Here is a 21850-nt window from a genome sequence, read left to right as displayed (position 1 = left end):
CGAATTTTGCTCCTTTTAGGAGGTAATCTTCACCGTCATGCTGGTGTCAAACCAGTCCAACAATATTGCTTCACGGCTGCCGATCTGCACTAGACACGTCGTCGCTTTGTTGAGCGGAGCTCAACTTCTTTGGATCATCATCTCGGCGAGCCAAACAAAGAGTTCGGAATCGCAAAGGATAAATCATCACCAACATCGCCACCCTACGGATCACACGGAGCAGGCACACCGGCATCGCCGCATGGTCACTTCATCAAGCCGGCATTGACCACGTCACAAGTTATGACCTGCATCGGCTTGGCCCCACTGTTGCTTCTTCAAGCTGATGTCCATCATGCCGAACTGCTTCAACACCTCGGCTGACACGGTAGCTGCAACGTCACCTTACCGACCCGCTCCGTCACCTTGGCTGGACCGGGGGCTTCACCATATTTTCATCAAACCTACTCCGATGACTTCGGCGTCACCAGCCGACCTGCTTCGACTCATCGGATGACATGGAGGCTTCGACACCTCGGCTGGATCAGGGACTTTGCTATTTCTTCATCAACATACTCCGGTTACTCCGACGTCACCAGCCGACCAGCTTCGTCACGTTAGCTGGACCCGGGGCTTTGCCTCAGCGAGCCAACCTTTGCCAGCGTCGCCATGCTGTCGCTTTATCGCCCATCAGGCAATGGGTGTGCCGATCGAGTCCCAATTTTGGGAGTCACCTTTCTTTGGATTGCTACACCAAATAAACCAGGTGCTATTAATCCTAGTAATTTTTGTTTGTTTGGGTTTATTTTTCCGAGGAATTATTACTCTGGATTGTTTCATCATCTGTACACAGGTCTATCAAATGGTGGCTGCATTAACGAGGGTCGCATGGTGGTTCGGCTTTGCAACGCCTTTACCGCATCACGCCGACGCCCTGCATCGACATTGACTTCGGCGCCAGGCCATATATATTTAAATAAATTATTTTGCGTAAATTAATTATGCGAGGATTTTTGTATATTTATATTATTGTTGTTGGACTACACTATTTTACATGTGTAGATAATCGACTTCGACTGCGTCATGCGGTCACTTTGGCAAGCCGACATCATCGTCCCAATCGGCCTAAATCGGCTCACATGATCACCTTGTTGGTCGAATTGCCATACCGACATGTTCGGTTGCCTCGGGACTTCGGCATCGCTGAGGGAGCTCTACCTCATCGAGTGTTCGGCACACATGCCATATTTCTTTTATTACTCACTTTGCATAAATTATTAATCATGCATCCTTTTTTTATTATTACTATTATCTCCGGCTTGCACTATCTTCTATGCACAGGTAAATGATCCGGATTGGGCAACACCGTCACCTCGGCGTATCGACATATCACATCACCTCGGCTGGACCGGGGGTTTCGTCATCACTTCATTAACCCACGCCGGGTACTTCGGCATCACACTGCCAGCCTGCATTGGCCGTGCTATGTCGCCACTTCGGAGCATCGAGCTCTTTGCTCTGCCACCTCGGGACCGGCTTGGGGGCTGGGAGCTCATCCCGCCGTAAGGTCGGACCGCGTCATCAATACCGAGCACATTAACCAGCTAAGTCGCTTCCATGCTCAAAAACTTTTAGTTTTCAATTTTGTTTGGTTCGACCAAGCATTATACTTTTTGGCAAAAAGTTGTTTGTAAAAAACTTCCTTGTCAAAACTTTGTTTGTGACACACAAATTCAAATACCCCATTTACTTGGGGGCTTCCTTTATGAAGTCTTTCCTCTTGCATATGATTATACTTGTGTGGTTTCGTTCCTTGTTCGTGTATTACGCCACAATATGCACCATGTTGACTTAAGTGTTCCGCAAGCGGGGTTGCCTTGCTCCTGGGTTTACCCCTACGTTCCCGATTGTTTGGCTAGGGAGTAAAGGGAGCACCTTTGCGTTTGTCACGATCGGGTCATCCGAGCTCGGACCTCAGACTGGGTGAAACCGAAAGCTAGCGCTCTTATTGTTTTCAATCATGGTCGGCACAGAACGGAACTCATGAGTACAAAAATCTATTGCACAAGTCTCATAGTAACAATGAGCAACCGAAGAAAGGTATCGATGGGGGTACTATTTTCTTCGAAGATGCTTCTTACACTTCGTTAGTAATATAGCATAAGTTCCCTGAGCGCGCTTTGTCTGTTACAGCCTTATGGCCTGGTTATCGGAAGCACCGTCAATATTCTCGACAGGTGGAGTACATAACACTTTTCGGCCCTTGACCGAACAGGGAGAAGCCGATGGTCGGTTAAGACGCGTTTAAAAGTTCGGGTGAATACAGATATGATATAAGTATTTCTGTAAAATTCTTTTACCCAAGTTTACGGGGGGCTCTTAAATTTATATGAGCCATTTTATAGTAAATGTGTTTTCTTCCTAGTCGTTGCAAAATCTTTTTCTATCACTCCTTTTTTGACGCGAGTGTGTGGTCAATAGCCGGATAGCCCATTTTCTCTCTCGTGACCGCTCGAGTTTAGTTCGCTAAACTGGTCTAACGAGCAGTACTCCGCCTTCGGGATAGGAGGTTGCAGCCGTAGGCTCACCCACTTGAAGTCTTGAGATCAGATGTGTCATATTAATGCACGACAGAAGCACAAAAGTAAGACCAATTTTCGGATTCACACCAAATGACTTGATTTAGTTCGGGTGTAAAGCTTTTACTGAAGTTTTTTGGTTTTTCAAGCCTATGGAACTTTTAAACTATTTATTTGTTTCCAGCGTAAGTCTCATAGTGCAGCACTGGACACCTTTAGAGATTCGGCACAAAAATTCTCATATATTGCTATATATGCATCGGTTTTGAATTGTGTCTTTGGTCAATAGTTGGGTTGCCCGTCTCCTGTGCTTGCCTCCTACGTTCCGCTTTGTTCGGCTTGGTGTGCAAAGGGAGAATCACAGCGATTGTGCTTCTAGCTCGAATGGTTAAGCACCTTAGTGGAGAAAGCCGAAAACTGACTGTCACAATGGGCGTAAACTGGTCAGCGATCTGATGACGGTATCAAACTATAGATCGATACCGATTACCCCATGTTAAACGATGGGCCTTTAATTACATTGGCCGAAGTGATAACGGCTAGACTACGGTCGGTGTCAAACACTAACCGGGGGCTCGTAGCTAGCTTCCCCAGTTTAAAGCTCCCATGACTAAGTGAAAGTTATAAAGCCCGCATATCTTATTGCCTCATTTTTGCTAACACAACCGCCTTCGGTCACCGAGACGTCAGCTAAGGGTTGTCTGGTTATTACGGAAACACCCTGCATAGCATCTACAAGGAGGTGGAAGCCGACGATGGGCCACTTTCAAGTGATAAACGGTCGCAACGGAATCAAAATAAACATATCATTGGCATTCATATTTTATATGGGCTACCTGCCGTAATCATCGTTATAGAGCCACAAATATGCATCAATTTGACTTAAGATTTTGGCTAAGCTAGGTTGCCTGGCTCCTGTGCTTTCCCCTATGTTCCCGATTGATCAGCTAGGCGGTAAAGGGAGCACCTCTGTGATTGTTACTACGGGGTCATCCGAGTTAGTACCTCAGACTGGGTGAAGCCGAAAGCTAGCGATCTTAAAGGATATAATTGGTCGGCAACGACGAAAGTGAAAATTTTGGTTCATTAATACCATAGAGTTCGGGAACTTTCCCCGAACTAAATCCTCAATATTCCCCCCCACATAGATTGGAGGTGAGGTATCATGATCATGATCAGCATGACAACCCAAAGAAAGGAACCGATAGCGGGATTATTTTCTTTGGAAGATGTTTCATATCTCTTTGTGTACCTTTGTTTATAAAACCGTATGGCCGGATTGCCTTGTTTTCCATAAATCTTTGCCCTTATAACAGCTTCATAAAGTAGGACAAACACTCCCCGGCTTCTGGCCGAGGAGGTTGAAGCCGATGGTCGGTCAACAAAGTTTTGTACAATGCTGATTTGAGCATTAATGATGTAAAGTACTTGGATACATAGAATCATTACACATAATTTGTGACTTTACTCTGGATATCGATCCTTAATTCAGCCACCCGTGCCCACATTAAGGCTCGGGGGCTACTGGGCTTCGGGCTTATCATTCACTAATATTAAAAGGGGCGTATAGATCCCCTGATCTGGTGTTGCCACCCGACCAATGTCTCGGGGGCTACTGCATTGCCTATTCAATGCAGAAAATTCAAAGTGCTCAGTGTTCGGCTGGACCGAACAATGGGCAAACGTGTCTTCGAACAACAATAAGTACCATCTTGGACTTATCCGGCATCAAGCTAATATATTACGTCGACTTCTCAAAACCCTCTCTCAAGGGCATGTCCGCCGATCACTATTACCTCTAATATATTACACTGCGGCTCTATTCCTATGTATGCTGCCGAGCTAGGAGTTGATCCTCAGGCCGATTTCACGACCTGAGTCTCAGAAGCTACTAGGATCAACGGTTTCATATTTTCCTTCAAGTGCATCTAGGATTTTAGGCCAACAAACACCTTGAGGGCTACTGGCCATACATCTCTTCAGCAAATAAATTTCGACGCATCGAAAATAAAATCCACAAACAATCAGCCCATGAGCAAGGTGCTGAGCCACCTCGGAAGCAGTTCGGCATATAGCTCGGATGCAAGTGGCTGGCTCCTTAGAGGGCATTTCCGGCATTAAGCTCGGCTAAAACTTTTTCAAGACCAAGGTAATCTATGACACCTCGGATACAGTCCAGCGTTGGAGCTCGGATACACTCCAGCGTTGAAGCTCGGAAGCGGTACGACGTTGGTGCTCGACTGCAAAAGATACCTCAAATGCAGTCCGATGTTGTAGCTCGGACGCGAGAGGACACCACCGCACGGGAAACACTTCAAACCCGAGATGGGCGTAAACATAACAAGGCATTGTTAACAGCCGATAACTTAAAGGGGCTCCTCAGGATACCCGACGTGTAAAGTCTTTGGATTTACTTCGACGATCCTCAAGATCGAAGATAAGAAGATTTGTTGAACCAGTTTTCAAGACTGGCGATCGAAGATGAAGAACAGTTCGGAAGAATCGAGGAGCGCCCCCAACTTGAAGCAGGTTTAGGGGGCTACTGACGGTGTCCTGGACTAGGGGGTACTCACCACGTCGTCTCCCGACCAGCTGGATCGGGCCGAGGACCCCCATGGCGGTTCACTCATGGGCCACTTCGGGCAGCCCATGCCGCACACGAGGAAGATTCCACAAGACTTGATGATCAAGACAAGGACTCCTCTCCACCAACATATTCGACTAGGACTCTTGTTATCCTAGGCCTCCGGTACATTATTTAAGCCGAGGCCAGGCTAGTCGCTAGATTATTATGACATTATTCATCACACCCTCAGGTTTTAGACCTCAACATATGATCTCGAGGTAGAGAAACTCTGTACCTGATAATCCATCAATATAAACAAGAGCAGGACGTAGGGTTTTACCTCCATCAAGAGGGCCCGAACCTGGGTAAATCATCATCTCCTTCGTTCCTGTTACCATTGATCCGAGAATCCACAGCTCGGGACCCCCTACCCCGAGATCTGCCGGTTTTGACACCGACAATGGGTGAACAAACAATTTTTTTAAAAGAATGCAAAATACAAAAAAGTTACTTGCCTCTTATGCCTAAACACTTTTTTCAAAAATAGAAGTGATCGGAAGGTTATGCATTGGGGAAGTGAGGGTCGACCTTGAACACTTGTGTTCATGCTCATGGAAACAATGTAGAATTTCTCATGGAAGTTTCTTAAAAAAAATTATCTCCTTCTATATATCCATTGTATTATAAAAATAATGTGCCAAGGTTTGGCTTTAGAATGTTTATTTTGCTTGTTTCGCGTGTGCAGCAGAAAAACAGAAACTTTTGCTATAGTAATTGAATTTACATTTCTACTGGAGCATGATAAAATCCAGAAATTTTTACACAGTACTGCTATGAATTTTTTTTATTTTGTCCTGATTTTTTAGAAGTTTTGGAGAGGCAGAAGTATACTAAGTTTCCAGATTGCTACAGACAGTCCTGTTTTTGACAGATTCTATTTTCTATGTGTTGTTCACTTATTTTGATGAATCTATGGATTGTATCGGGGGGTATGAACCATGGTTAAGTTTAAATACAGTAGATATAATGCTAATATGAAATTGGAATGAGTTTACAATAGTACCTAAAAGTATTGATGTGCTTTATTATTCTACCGGATCTCACAATGTTTTTTGTTAAGTTTTGTGTGGATGAAGTGTTTGAAGATCGATGAGTTATTGATATGAGAAGAATAAGGAGAGACAATAATTCAAGCTTGGGGATTCCCAAGGAACCCTAAGTAAATATTTAAAGGATACTCAAGCATCTAAGCTTGGGGATGCCCTGGTTGGCATCCCATCTTTCTTCTTCAACAATTATCGGTATACCTTGGTTTTTGTTTTGTTCACATGATATGCATCTTTTGTGTTTATTTTTCTTTTCTTTTACTTTATGAACCATCCTAGTATGAGATATCCCTTCATTGATTTGTAGAATGCTCTTTGCGCTTCACTTAAATATTTTGAGTAAGGCTTTATAGAATGCTCTTTGTGCTTCACTTAAATCTTTTGAGTATGGCTTTATAGAATACTTCGTGTGCTTCACTTATATATTTTGAGCTTAGATATTGGTAAATCTATATTAATTGTAGAATTCTCCATGAACTTCACTTATATCTTTTGGAGTATGAATAAGACTATCATCGGAATTGTGCTTGGAAGAGTATCATTGAAATATCATGCCTAGATAGGGGCGTGAAACAATAGCGCTTGTTGGGAGGCAACCCAATTTTATTTTTATGTTTTTGGTTTTTGGTTCTATTTTTCAATCAATACACATTATTGCCTATGTAGTAATTTTGTTTTGGTGTTTTACTTAGTGTTTGGGCCAAGTAAGACCTTTGGGATGGCTTACGGTGATAGTTGATTTGATCTTGCTGAAAAACAGAAACTTTTGCGCCCAGTAAAATAATTTTCAAAAATCACATAAGTGTGCTTTTGATCTAAATTTTTTACACAAGGTTGATATAAAAATTGCCTAGGTTCCATGAACTTCACTTATATATTTTGGAGTATGAATAAGACTATCATCGGAATTGGGCTTGGAAGAGTATCATTGAAATATCATGCCTAGATAGGGGCGTTAAACAATAGCGCTTGTTGGGAGGCAACCCAATTTTATTTTTATGTTTTTGGTTTTTGGTTCTATTTTTCAATAAATACACATTATTGCCTCTGTAGTAATTTTGTTTTGGTGTTTTACTTAGTGTTTGGGCCAAGTAAGACCTTTGGGATGGCTTACGGTGATAGTTGATTTGATCTTGCCGAAAAACAGAAACTTTTGCGCCCAGTAAGATAATTTACAAAAATCACATAAGTGTGCTTTTGATCTGAATTTTTTACACAAGATTGATTAAAAATTGCCTAGGTTTCCTAACTTTTCAGAATTTTTGGAGTAACATAAGTATGGTTGTTGTTCAGATCATTACAAACTGTTCTGTTTTTGACAGATTCTATTTTCAATGCATAGTTAGCTTGTTTTCTCGTTTCTATGGCTTATATTTCTCAACATAAATTGTATAAATGATATGGTACAGTAGGCATTGTGTGAGAACAATTATGAATATTATCTTGATAGTATCAAAGTGAATGATTTACTCTGTATCATACTAACCCATCTCACGAAGTTCCATTAAGTTTTGTGTGATTGAAGTTTTCAAGTTTTCGATGAGATATCGATACGAGGAGAATAAGGAGTGGAAAGACCCTAAGTTTGGGGATGCCCAAGGCACCCCAAGGTAATATTCAAGGAATACTCAAGCGCCTAAGCTTGGGGGTGCCCCAGAAGGCATCCCCTCTTTCGTCTTTAGAACCATCGGTATACCTTACTCGGAGCTATATTTTTATTCGTCACATGATATGTGTTTTGCTTGGAGCGTATTTTCATTTTACTTACTGTTTGAATAAAATTATTGGATCTGAAATCTTGAATGAGAGAGAGTCCTCCCATGGCTATTTAACTATTTGACTACTCATTGATCTTCACTTATATCTTTCTGGAGTAGTTTTTTCATTTACTCTCGTGCTTCACTTATATCCTATGAGTAAATGGTTGAATGAATTGAATATCATAAATCTAAAATTATATAGGTTTCATATGCTTACCCCATTGGGAGTAATGACATCACATATAAGAAGTATAGGTGGTAAAATTTATTGAAAGTTAGCAAACACAACATTGACCACTTGAAAAATTAATGAAAGAGTATTGAAGGAAGAGAGATTTCACATATAAATATACTATCTTGGACATCTTCTATGATTGTGAGCCCCATTAATTATTTTCAAACTTGAGCAAATTAGTTGAAGTTGGACAAGGAAGACAACATAATGAGTTATGTTTGGGTATATTTGCATAGAAGTTATATTGTTATGGATCCTCTAACATGTGGTGCTTGCTTAGGATCTTTTGCTAGCCAAGATTTTTTACTAAGTAGAGATACTACTTGTGCATCCAAAACCCTTAAACCCTGTTTCATGCCATGAGTGTCCACCATATCTACCTATGGATTGAATAAGACCCTTCAAGTAAGTTGTCATCGGTGCAAAAAGCAATAAAAGTTGCTCCTAAATATGTACGACCTTCTATTGTAAAGGGAAAATAAGCGTTGTACGAACTTGTGATAGTAAATAAATAAAAGCGACAGACTGCATAATAAAGTTTGCTATCACAAAGGGTAATACAATGTGACGTTCCTTTGCATTAAGGGTTTGCACATCCAAAATTAAAAAGTGCGTGCCAACCTATGCTTCCCTCTACGAAGGGCCTATCTTTTACTTTCATGTATTTACTTCTATGCAAGAGTCAATAGTTTTCCTTCTTAGTTCAACCTCAATTTTTCTTTAGTTGGAAAGCATCATGTGGTGGGGAAAGATCCAAGAATATATAGACATTCAAATATATTTCATCATGAATTATCATTGTTGACAGTTATCTATATGATAAGTAAGTTGGGAGGAGAAACATTAAGCCCTATCTTTCTCTGTATTCGACGGATGCTATTTGTCCTAAAAATATGCTTTGAGTGTTAGCAATCATGGAAGACTATATGATAGTTGAGTATGTGGAATTTGCTAAATCAAAGCTCTTACATAGACCCTTCCTGAAAGTAAGATGAATTGCAATTGTTTGGTGACTGAGAACGTAGTTTGTTAGTTTTCAAGAAACTTTATGGTCTATACTTTAACATGTGAATAGTTTGTTACTTGATCATGAGAGGTCTTATGAGATGATCTACTGTTTATGATATATAATTATGCTAGAAAAAAGTGTTTGGGACCATTGTTGAGGAAATCGTTAACTGGTAGCTGCTCGGTCGGCTGGTGAGTAGGGGATTAATAGGCTAATCGGCAAGTTAATCAGCCATTTAATCAATTAATCGAACGATTTATTGGGTAATCGGCTACTCGGGGACCCTATGAGTAGGGATTAATCAGCAAGTTAACTGGTTAATCGGATGAATTCTATGCACTACGGTAACATTCACACTTCATAAATTATTTCTTTTATCATTTACCTACTCGAGGACGAGCATGAATTAAGCTTGGGTATGCTGATACATCTCCAAGGTATATATAATTTATGAAGTATTCATGCCATGTTTACAACAATTTTATATGTATTTGGTATGATTTGATTAGAACTAACCTGGACTGATGTTGTTTTCAGCAGAACTACCGTGGTGTCGTTTTTTGTGCAGAAATAAAAGTTCTCGGAATGGGCGGACAATTTACAGTGATTTTTTATGGACCAAAAGAGACCCCCGAGGCATCGGAGTTGGGCCAGAAGAGTGCCGAGGCGATGACAAGGTAGGGGGGCGCGCCCTACCCCCCGGGAGGGTGCTCTTGTCTTGCCGTGGCCTCTTGGACCCCTTGACGTGAGACCGACGCCAAAAATTCCTATAAATACCAAAACCCCCAGAAAAAAACCTAGATCGGAAGTTCCGCCGCCGCAAGCCTCTGTAGCCATGAAAAATAAATCTGGGCCCTCTCCGGCTCCCTGCCGGAGGGGGCCATCATCACCGGAGGCCATGGAGGAGGAACCCGGAGGGGGCCATCATCACCATGGAGGCCAAGGACCAGAGGGAGAACCTCTCTCCATCTAGGGGGAGGCCATTGATACGTCTCCAATGTATCTACTTTTTCTCACATGTTTCCTCTTGTTTTGGACTCTAATTTGCATGATTTGAATGAAACTAACCCCGGACTAACGCTGTTTTCAGCAGAACTACCATGGTGTTGTTTTTGTGCAGAAATAAAAGTTCTCGGAATGGAACGAAACTTTTTGAGGTTTTTTATACCAATAATAAGAATTTCTGGAGCCAAGACCCATCGGAGAGGGGCCTCTGGGTGGGAAACACCCACCAGGGCGCGCCCCCTCTCCTGGCGCGCCCAGGTGGGTTGTACCCACCTGGTGGCCCCGCTGATGACTCCGCTGATACTATAAGTTCATATTATTCCAGAAAAAAATCAGGGAGAAAGAATTATCATGATCCACGAGATGGAGCCGCCGCCAAGCCATGTTCTTCCTCGGGAGGGCATATCTGGAGTCGGTTTGGGGCTCCGGAGAGGGGGATCTTCGTTCTTCGTTATCACCAACCCTTATCCATCGCCAATTCCATGACGCTCCCTAACAGGAGTGAGTAATTCCTTCTTAGGCTCGCTGGTCGGTGAGGAGTTGGATGAGATAAATCATGTAATCGAGTTAGTTTTGTTAGGGCCTGATCCCTAGTATCCACTATGTTCTTAGATTGATGTTGCTATGACTCTGCCATGCTTAATGCTTGTCACTTTGGGCCTGGGTTCCATGATTTCAGATCTGAACCATTTATGAATTCATCATTATATCCATGTTTTAGTTCTGATCTTGCAAGTTATAGTCACCTACTACGGTTATGATCTGGCAACCCCGAAGTGACAACCACCGGGCCCACTCCCGGTGATGACCGTAGTTTGAGAAGTTCACGTATTCACTATGGGTTAATGCTTTGTTCCGGTTCTCTATTAAAAGGAGGCCTTAATATCCCTTAGTTTCCAATATGGACCATGCTGCCACGGGAGGGTAGGACAAAAGATGTCATGCAAGTTCTTTTAATAAAGCATGTATGACTATTTACGAAATACATGCCTACATTATATCGATGAACTGGAGCTAGTGCTGTATCGCCCTAGGTTATAACTGTATCACGACGAATATCATCCAACAAGTCACCGATACAATGCCTACAAACTTTTCCATATTGTCGCTGCTAAGTTACTATTGCTATCATCACTGTTACACTTGCTACAAAATTACTGCTATCACTATTACTATTACAATTGTTGTTGCTACTACTATCAAAACTATCAAACTACTTTGCTACTGATCACTTTGCTGCAGATAATTAATCTCCAGGTGTGGTTGAATTGACAACTGAGCTGCTAATACCTTCAAATATTCTTTGGCTCCTGTTGAGGATATCACTACTGGGCGTAAACCGGCCTATCTGGGCCGGGTTAACTTCTTCAGTAGTTAACTATGTTGAAACCCAAGAAGGCAGATGAGGGCTCAAGGCCCATGGTCATTTCAAGGCCTGTAGCCGTAAACTGGCGTTGGTATGTAACTTGTATTGTATGTTAGGAATAAGTAGAGACCAAACCGGACACATCTATGAGCCGGTATTGGGAATCTGTGAACCGACGGGCGTCACCCGTGTATATAAGGGGACGACCCGGCGGCGGTTCAGACAAGAGACAACAACTCGAGACATAGGCGAAGCTTGTTTGCTCCCTAGTCATCGAAACTCCATCAATCCCATCACAACTAGACGTAGGCTTTTACCTTCATCGAAGGGGCCGAACTAGTATAAACTCTCTTGCGTCCCTATGTCCGCTTTAACCCCTTCAAGCTAACCCATCGCGATGGCTCCACGACTAAGTCCTTTCTTTTGGACATCTACCGTGAAAAAACCACGACAGTTGGCGCCCACCATGGGGCTATCGCACGATGGTTTCAAGTTCTTGGAGGGCCATTTTGAAGGACTCGAGGGCTACGTTGTGGGCCGAATGACTAAGAGTCGTCGCGGCAAGCACTATATCGATGATGCAGGCTGGGCCTCGAGGCTGGCTCAGTTGAGTACGGGTATCGGGTCCCCTTTGGTGGCATACACGTTTTCATCGACAAGATCGGAGAACCGGGCCCTGAGCCGGACATTTGCACCGACCTCGCCGAAATGGCTCAGCGTGCGCGATCTGCCCGGGTTAAACTGGCCGTGAAGCGTGCCTTCGTGGGAGTCATCCATGGAGGAAGTTATGAGGATAGATCGGAATCTCGCGGCGAGACCGTCGTTTATTCCGGCGACGAGTCATCAATCGGAGAAACCGAATCTCTATATCAGCTACAAGATGGCCGGATTGAGGGCTGTTCCAATGGCGACAGTATTCTGGACCCCTCTGATCAACTCAACCGAGTTGGAATATTCATGGCCGGCACGCAAGCAGCGCTTCATTCTTCGACCGCTGCGCCAATAACCTCCGGTTCAGTAGCGGCGACAGCTGCCGGGGCAGGAAGCTCAGCACGCCCGCCGGCTCAAGTTCTATCAGATCTATTTGATGCATTGGCTATGCTTATGGCAGAAGCTAATCCGGCGGATCAGGAAGTCCACAACGCAGAGATTGCAAAGGTGAAGGAACATATCACCCAGGCCAAGGCGGACATGGCAGCTGAGAATGCCAGGATGACCACAGAGCGGGCCGCTTTAGACGCACAAGCCTACAGGCTCATGTTGGACTAGAACGCGTCGCATGAAGTCATGAGGAGGAAGTACCGATCCTGTTTGCCTTTGGTTTTTGAGGCCAGAGACCTTTTCAACACCCCAGGAGCAGGAACCAGTAATCCGCTGGAGGGGAACTGGGCGGAAGCTCCTGGGACCGGTGCGCCGGTTCAGCCCCATTTGATGGATCCGCCTCGTCAAAACACTGTTATACCTCAGGCTGTTTCAACACCTCCGGGTCACTACTCCAACCCAATGGACAATCTTGTTGCCGCTGCTGCACGGCTGGAGGCCATTCCAATTAAAGGTGACTCACCGCAGGCGATAGAGACGCGACGGGTCAAGGAGCTTCTTAGGACAACTTTGGACCAACAGGAAGCATACTCATACAGCCGCGACCGGATCCACTCGACCCCTCACCCAAGCTGGAGCTATAGCAGGCCTATGGATGAACCGGCAGTGTCAAGCAATGAACGACGTGGAGCACCCCGCGGCAACAACCCGGCGGGTGGTGCTGATAACGCTCAGGAGGTGGTGCACCGGGCCCGAGCACGCAGGAAGGCCAAGTTAGCCGCACAGTATCAGGCTCGGTAGCTTACGCCGGTTCGTCCAACTATCTCGGTCGAACCCGGTGTTACTTCTAGTTCTTTGGGGGTGCCTTGCCTTGTCCCCGCTTTACGCAATGTGCGCCTGCCCAAGGATTTCAAGGGCCCGCGCAAGGTACCAAATTACACGGCGGATCAACCCCCGGAGACGTGGGTGGAGAGCTATGAGATGGCCATGGAGATGCTTGATGTGGATGATGCGGCATGTGCGAAGTACTTCACCATGATGCTTGAAGGAATGGCCCGCACTTGGTTAAAAAGCTTACCGGCTAACTCTATCAGTTCATGGGCCCAATTACAAGCCCGGTTTATCAGTAATTTCAAGGATACATGTAAGCAGCCTATGTCGATAGTGGACTTAGCTACCTGTGTCCAGGAGGAAGGAGAATCGACGACTCATTGGGTGTGCAGGGTCTCACAAGTGTTGCATTCATCAGACCGCATCAACGCAGACACCGCCGTCTTAACCCTAGAAGGCAACTGCCGGTTTGGGCCCCTAAAGCTGAAGTTGGGACGGATGAAGCGCCATTGCACTGACATGGGGACCCTCATGGCCGCTTTGGTAAAGTATGCTGATTCTGATAGCACCAAGGATCCCGAATCTGATGATGACAAGGCAGGGAAGGGAAAGAGGAACAACAACTCCAAAGGTCAGCAACATCACTTGGTAGACAATGGTGGCGGAGGCAAGCCTAAAGCGGATGGTAACATGGACTTTGTGGCTAATACCAATGCGCAGGACAAGGGCCAGCAACGTAAGGGTAAACCGCCAAATCAGAGTGGGGCACCCAACCCTAACCCAGACCGCCTAAATTATCTACTGAGCCAGCCCTGTCCAAGACATGGGACGAAGGAGATGCCAGCAAACCACCTTTGGAAGGATTACTTTATTATGCAGGAGTTCAAGAATTCTAATGCTTTCCGGTATGATCACGGCTCTCGCGGTGGCTCAGGATCCGGGCTGGGTTACGGTGGAGGAAATTCCGGTTCAGGATTTAATGGTAATCCGGGCGGACATAATAATCAAAATAATCAGAACAACCAGGGTGGTTATAACCAGTAGCAGCAACAGTCAGGTTACTAGAGAAACCCAAAGCAATTGAATAGTGGGCAGTACCATGTCTTCACCACTAGCTTGGACAAGCGAGACCGGAAGGTTCAGAGGCGGGCAGTCAACTCTATTGAACCGGCCGTGCCCCGTTATCTACGCTGGTCTGAACAACCAATCATATGGAGCAGAGAGGATCACCCTCCCCAGGTTGATAATCCGGGTCAGTTGGCTCTGGTGGTGGCGCCTCAGGTGGGAGGTTACAAGTTCACCAAAGTGCTTATGGATGGAGGGAGCAGCATTAATATCTTGTACTATGAGACCTTCCGTCGTATGGGACTAACAGATAAAAATCTCAAACCGTCTAATACGGTGTTCCGCGGTGTGGTACCTGGCAAGTCAGCATATCCTGTTGGTAAGATAGCTCTGGAAGTGGCCTTTGGAGATGATCATGATTCCAGGTCGGAAACATTGATGTTTGAAGTGGTGAAAATCCAAAGTCCATATCACGCCCTGTTTGGGCGACCGGCCTACGCTAAGTTTATGGCACGGCCCTATTATGTGTATTTGCAGCTCAAGATGCCGGGTCACAAGGGGACAATAACGGTTCATGGAAGCCGTAAAATCGCTTTGGAGTGCGAGGAAGGAGTTTGTGCCACCGAGGAGCTGAAGTATTAGAAGGACAATGTTGATCCGGCGGACATGACTCCATTAAAGAAGCCAACTACGGAGCATGATCCGGCCCTGAAGTTCAAATCGGCAGCAGAAACTAAGCTTCTTGACTTCATACCTGGCGATTCGTCCAAGCAGTTCAGCATCAGTGCCAACTTGGATCCGAAATAGGAAAGCACGCTCATCGAGTTCATCCGTGAGAATCGGGACATTTTTGCATGGAAGCCCTCTGACATGCCAGGTGTACCGAGGCAACTCGCTGAGCACACCCTTAATGTGGATCCTAAATACAAACCGGTGAAATAGTTCCTCTGCCGGTTTAACGAAGAAAGACACAAGGCGATTGGAGAAGAGGTAGCCAGGCTCTTAGCAGCTGGTTTTATTGTTGAAGTTTTTCACCCTGAGTGGCTTGCCAATCCGGTGCTAGTCCTTAAGAAAAACGGCACCTGGCGCATGTGTGTGGATTACACAGATCTTAATAAGGCTTGTCCAGCAGATCCTTTTGCCCTCCCCCGTATTGATCAAATTATTGATGCTACGGCGGGTTGTGAGCGTTTAAGTTTTTTGGATGCATATTCTGGCTATCATCAGATCAAAATGACAGTTAAGGACCAGGAGAAGACGACATTCATAACTCCCTTTGGAGCCTTCTGCTATGTGTCTATGCCCTTTGGGCTCAAGAGTGCCCAGGCAACTTATCAACGGTGTGTACAAAATTGTCTTCACAAGCAGATTGGCTGTAATGCACATGCTTATGTGGATGATATCATGGTTAAGTCCAGGGAGAAGGAGACTCTGGTTGATGATTTGAAGGAAACCTTTGATAACCTGAGGACGTACAAGATGATGCTTAATCCGGACAAGTGTGTCTTTGGTGTACCGGCGGGAAAGTTATTGGGTTTTCTGGTGTCCAACAGGGGAATTGAGGCTAATCCGGAGAAGATCACAGCCATCACCTCCCTGGCTAAACCGAAGTGTATCAATGATGTTCAACGCCTGGCAGGCCGGATTGCCTCGTTAAGTCGGTTTATCAGCTGCCTTGGTGAGAAGGCAATCCCTTTGTATCAGATGTTGAAGAAGACGGATCAGTTCGTCTGGAGTTCCGCTGCTGATGAAGCATTTGAGGACTTAAAGCGGCAATTGGCCAATCCGCCTGTGCTCGCCGCTCCCATTGACAAGGAGCCATTACTGCTATATGTTGCTGCTAATGCTTGTGCGGTCAGCGTGGCTATTGTGGTGGAGCGAAAGGAGGCAGGTAAGGAGCATCCGGTTCAATGTCCGGTCTATTATATCAGCGAGGTACTCATTGAGTCCAAGCAAAGGTATCCGCATTGGCAGAAGCTGGTGTACGAAGTTTTTATGGCAAGCGGGAAGCTTAAGCAATACTTCCAAGGGCACCCAATTATGGTGGTCAGTTCTGCTCCTTTGGGGGATATCATCCAGAACCGGGAAGCGACTGGCCGGATTGCCAAGTGGGCTATAGAGCTTGGGCCGCACAGATTGAAGTATGTGCCTCGGACGGCGGTTAAGTCTCAAGCACTTGTTGATTTCATCAATGATTGGACGGAAATGCAAGCACCTGAAGAAAAGCCGGATCACACATATTGGACCATCCATTTTGATGGATCCAAGCAATTGGAAGGCTCAGGGGCTGGAGTCGTATTAACTTCCCCACGAGGTGATAAGTTTTGTTACGTTCTCCACTTAATGTTCCCTTGTACTAACAATGCGGCTGAGTATGAAGCCTTGCTCCATGGTCTCCGGATGGCTAAGGAGATGAACTTAAGTCGAGTTAAGTGCTTCAGTGACTCGGACCTCGTGGCTCAACAAGTATCTGGCACTTGGGACTCCAAGGACCCACTCATGGCAGCATATCGTCGTGAGGTGGATATTGTTGTAGGTCACTTTAAAGGCTATCAGGTGGACCACGTGGACCGACAGAAGAATGAAGCGGCAGACGCTTTAAGCTGGCTGGGCTCTCAGCACAAACCGGCCCCGCCCAATGTTTTTCTGGATGTGCTGCACAACCCGTCGGTCAAGCTCCCTGGTGAAGCGGATTTGGCTATTCCTGATCCGGAGGCTCAATTGGTGGCAGCTCTTCATGTCATTCCGGATTGGACGCTCCCTTACCTGGCATACATGAACCGGGGCGAGTTACCAGAGGATGAGACTCAGGCCCGACAGATAATCCGGCGGTCCAAGTCCATGACTATTGTCAATGGCGAGTTGCATCATTGCAGTGTATTAGGGGCGTTTCAACGCTGTGTGTCTCCTGAAGAAGGCTGTGAAATTTTGTGTGAGATCCACGAAGGAGATTGTGGTCACCATGCCAATTCAAAATCTTTGGTAGCTAAAGCATTTCGTCATGGCTTCTATTGGTTAACTGCTCATGCTAATGCGGAGGATCTGGTCAGACGATGTGACGGTTGCCAAAAGTTTTCAAGACGTGCTCATGTGCCGGCTCAAGAATTGAGAATGATTCCAATTACTTGGCCGTTTGTGACTTGGGGGCTGGATATGGTTGGGCCTTTCAAAAGGTCCAAAGATAAGAAGACCCACCTCCTGGTGGCGGTTGATAAGTTTACAAAGTGGGTGGAGGCAGAACCTGTTAGCAAGTGTGATGCGGCCACGGCCGTTCAGTTCATCAAAAAAGTGATTTTCCGATTTGGCTTTCCACACAGTATCATCATAGATAATGGTACCAATTTTTCCAAAGGTGCCATGAAGGAGTTCTGCAAACGGGAGCACATCCGTCTTGACGTTTCATCAGTGGCACACCCACAGTCCAATGGTCAAGCAGAAAGGGCTAATCAAGAGACCTTGAAAGGAATCAAGCCCCGGCTTATGGTTCCTTTGCAGAGAACGCCGGGTTGTTGGGTAGAAGAGTTACCATCTGTGTTATGGAGCATCAATACTACACCCAACAGATCAACAGGATACACACCGTTCTTCATGGTTTACGGAGCGGAGGCGGTTCTCCCCTGTGATATCCGTCATGATTCACCTCGTGTGGCGGCTTATGTTGAAGCGTACAATGAGACAGCACAGCAAGACGCTTTGGACCTGTTGGATGAAGAACGTGACATAGCAGCCGCCCGCTCGGCGATTTACCAACAGGATCTTCGTCGTTATCACAGTCGCCGAGTCAGAACCAGAACCTTTCAGGAAGGGGATTTGGTGCTTCGGCTCATCCAAGATCACACTGATATGCATAAGCTATCCCCACCTTGGGAGGGACCTTTCGTGGTTAGCAAGAATCTGCACAATGGGTCATACTATCTGATCGATATTCGAGAGCATAAAGACTCACGTACATCAGATGAGGAGACCAACAGGCCGTGGAACATAGCTCATCTTCGGCCTTACTATACCTGAGCCATTGGCTCTACTTATGTACATATTACGATAATGTATATATTATGATTAAATATAATAAACCGGAACCTCAGCTAAAGCGGGGTATTTGTTCTTTTACATCATGTGTGGTTACACGGAGTTGTTCTAAAGCGGCCTCCGGTTTACCCCTTGAGTTAGCTTTTCAAAGCATCATGTTATATCACTTGGGGGCTTGGTCGTGTCCGAACCAATGCAACACCTCTTGATAGGCGAAAGCCACCAGATCACTTGGGGACTTGGTCACGTCTGAACCAGTCACGCCTCTTGATCGGCCTAAGGCCACAGAATCACTTGGGGGCTTGGTCGAACCCGAACCATTGCCACGCCTCTTGATCGGCATAAATGCCACGGTTTCATTTGGGGACCTGGCTGACTTGAACCATAGCTACACCTATCGGGAGCTTGGTCGTGTCCGACCATGGTAACGCCATCTGATCAGCTCAAATAAGCCTCTTTTTGCAAACGGTTTTATCATTGTCTTTGCTTCACAATTTTCTTTGATAGATATTTCTTTCTTTTTGTTGCGTTTTTTAAAAACCGACAAAATTTTAAACCGGTTCACACTGTCAATTGACGGAACATGGTTCAATTTTAATCCGGAGACTATTTGCCCGGTTTGATTTGTTATTAACATCCTATTACGAAGTAACCCGGTGCTTTATTATAACCCGGCACGGTTTACATGGTAAACCGGCAATATATATATACAGGAGCTGCTATCTCCTCCAACAGTGTGGGTTTATGAAACCTCCGTTTCAAGATTGGCTAAGCCAACTTCATGCCCAACGATGGCAGGTATCATGTATCTCAAAGATTTGAACATATGTTTACATTTCAGATATTTTGATTCCACATATGCAGACATCATACTCCGCCTGATGGTACAACCGTGGTGGCACTTTAAGATTTTTATATTGCAGAAAATACTTTGGAAAGTTCATCACCCAAAGGAAGAACAAGTTGCAGTAATTATGCACGAAGGCATATCAAAATCAAGAGTATCGGCTAGCCTATTATAAGGCAACACGGTGCCCAAAACAAGATCATTGTTTTTTCAAAGGAGAAGCAGTTTAAACCGGCTTCCGGTTCAAGCTTGGTCACGTCATCCCACGCCGCTTCAACTTCAGTTTCTCTACCCAGCGGCTGGAAATCACTAGTTGTCCAGTCGATTCCCATTAATGCTTGAAAGAAATCTTCATCATGGATCAGCAACGACGGTTCAATATCGGGAGCGTAAGTACGCTTACGGATTGGAGGGATAAGACTTTCCGCTTCATGAATTGGTGCAGCTACTCGCTTGTTTTGATTGTCATATTGGGCTTGATAATGAGACAAGTATGCTTCTTCAGCCAATTGACAAGCTAGCGGACGCACCTCCCAGTTTATTGCTCGCAGATCCGCTTCACTAAACTCTGACCCGTCTTCCTTCAAGCTGGGATAGCCCTGAGCCGCTTCAATAGGATCAAAATCCGGCACCCAAGCTTTTGCTCGGATTAAGGCATTGATCGCACCGGTTCGAGCAGCAGATTTCTCCAGCTCTTCAACCCGGGCAGGAAGCACCGACAGTTTCTGCAGAGTGTCCTGAATCAAAGTGGGCGCCGACTTGTTGTGGGATGCAGTATAGATGATCCGTTGTGCACCAGTGTATAGTTGTTCGATCAACGTATAGGCGACTTTCAATTTCTTCCGCACATCTGACCCCAAATGACCAATACGTGTCCCTGAAATATCACAAAGGGTTAACAAACCGGTAGCTCTGTAAGACGGCAGAATCAATTCAGAAATCAAACCGGCTTACCAAAGATAGCAGTGGTCATGGCATGCCCGTGCCACTTTATACTGGTCAGTTCTCCACCACCGGTTTTAGTGCAGCCTCCGCGTCTTCTGCTCGTTTGGTTAAAGCAGATTTTTCAGTAGCCTAATCCGCCCACTCCTTCTTGAAATCCTTCTTAAGCTGTTCCATGACGCTTAAGGTGCTGGTCAACTCCTCTTTTGCTTTTGAGGTTTCAGTCTGTTGGGACTTCAGATTTTCTCGGAGATCGGCGATTTGGGTCTCTTTTGTCTTCAGCTCAGCCTGCATACAGACAGTTATATGATTCAGCAAGCAGTGCAAGAATTGAAGCACCAACCACATAACAAGTTATGCACTTGGCGCTTGGGGGCTAATGCCTATTTGATCTTCATATTTCACTTGATTATGAAGTCCCAAGCTCAATACAAGTATTCAACTTGGCACTTGGGGGCTAATGGCTATTTGTTCAAATAAGTTCTGATGCAGCGATATTAATTACTTAAGTCCCGGTTTAACTACACTAAGTTGAACCGGCCCTTGGGGGCTACATCAGCGAATTTCGAGGCGTTAAGATTTATATTAGTAAGTCCCGGTTTGAAAGAAGATTACAAACCGGTCCTTGGGGGCTAGGCGAGTCAGCAAGAATTGAAGCATACAAGCAGGAAAGAGCATATGGAAGTTACCTCATATTTATCTTTCATCATGTTAACCAGACCGGCTTCATAGTCACGACTGGTATACAGCCGGTTCAGATAGCCGGAATGGATGTCTTAGGCGTTCAGAGCAGCGTAAGTCGCCAGATCAACATTCCACTTGCCCTTGCCAAAGGCAGCAAATTCTTCCTTGGCAGTATGTTTAGACAAAGCGACAGGATTGCTTGGATTTGTATGGCCAATGCGAGTAATAACAACTTCATCATCCTTGGCGTCGCCGGTTTGCATTGGGGCCGTCAGTTTATCTGTAGACTTGGATGGACTGGTGGATTTCTCAATCCGGATGGGGCTTCTGGGCTGGTCAACAGGACCGGAGGTATCAACATGTCTTTCTTCAGTAATAAAATCATCATCTTGTGGTGGTGGGTCGTTTGGCACATCCTCACGGATGGCCGCTTCAGGGTTGAGTACTCTGTCCGGTTCAGGAATAGCATCTTCTTCAGCCGCTTTATCTAGGCGAGCCTTCTTGCTTGGCTTAGGCTTGGCCCTGAAAGGAGTAACAAAGGTCAGTACAGTATATGCTACAAAGTAATACACCAGAAGCATTATGATAAGTATGGCTTACCCAAGGACCGTTTTGAGCGGCGGCAGCTGGGTAGCTGATGACTTGCCAGATGATGAATGGGAAGTGACCTGATAATCAGAGTCAGACGGATTAAGAGGTTGACGAAAACAGCCCATTTTAGGACAAGCACTGACAGGCAAATTAGAGACCTCTGAATGGCGTTTCCGAACCGGACTATTCGGTAAACCGGCGGAGGTAACTACCTG

This window comes from Triticum dicoccoides, chromosome 5A, assembly GCF_002162155.2.
Source record: "Triticum dicoccoides isolate Atlit2015 ecotype Zavitan chromosome 5A, WEW_v2.0, whole genome shotgun sequence".
Taxonomy (NCBI): Eukaryota; Viridiplantae; Streptophyta; class Magnoliopsida; order Poales; family Poaceae; genus Triticum; species Triticum dicoccoides.
Note: the sequence above shows the minus strand (reverse complement) of the source record.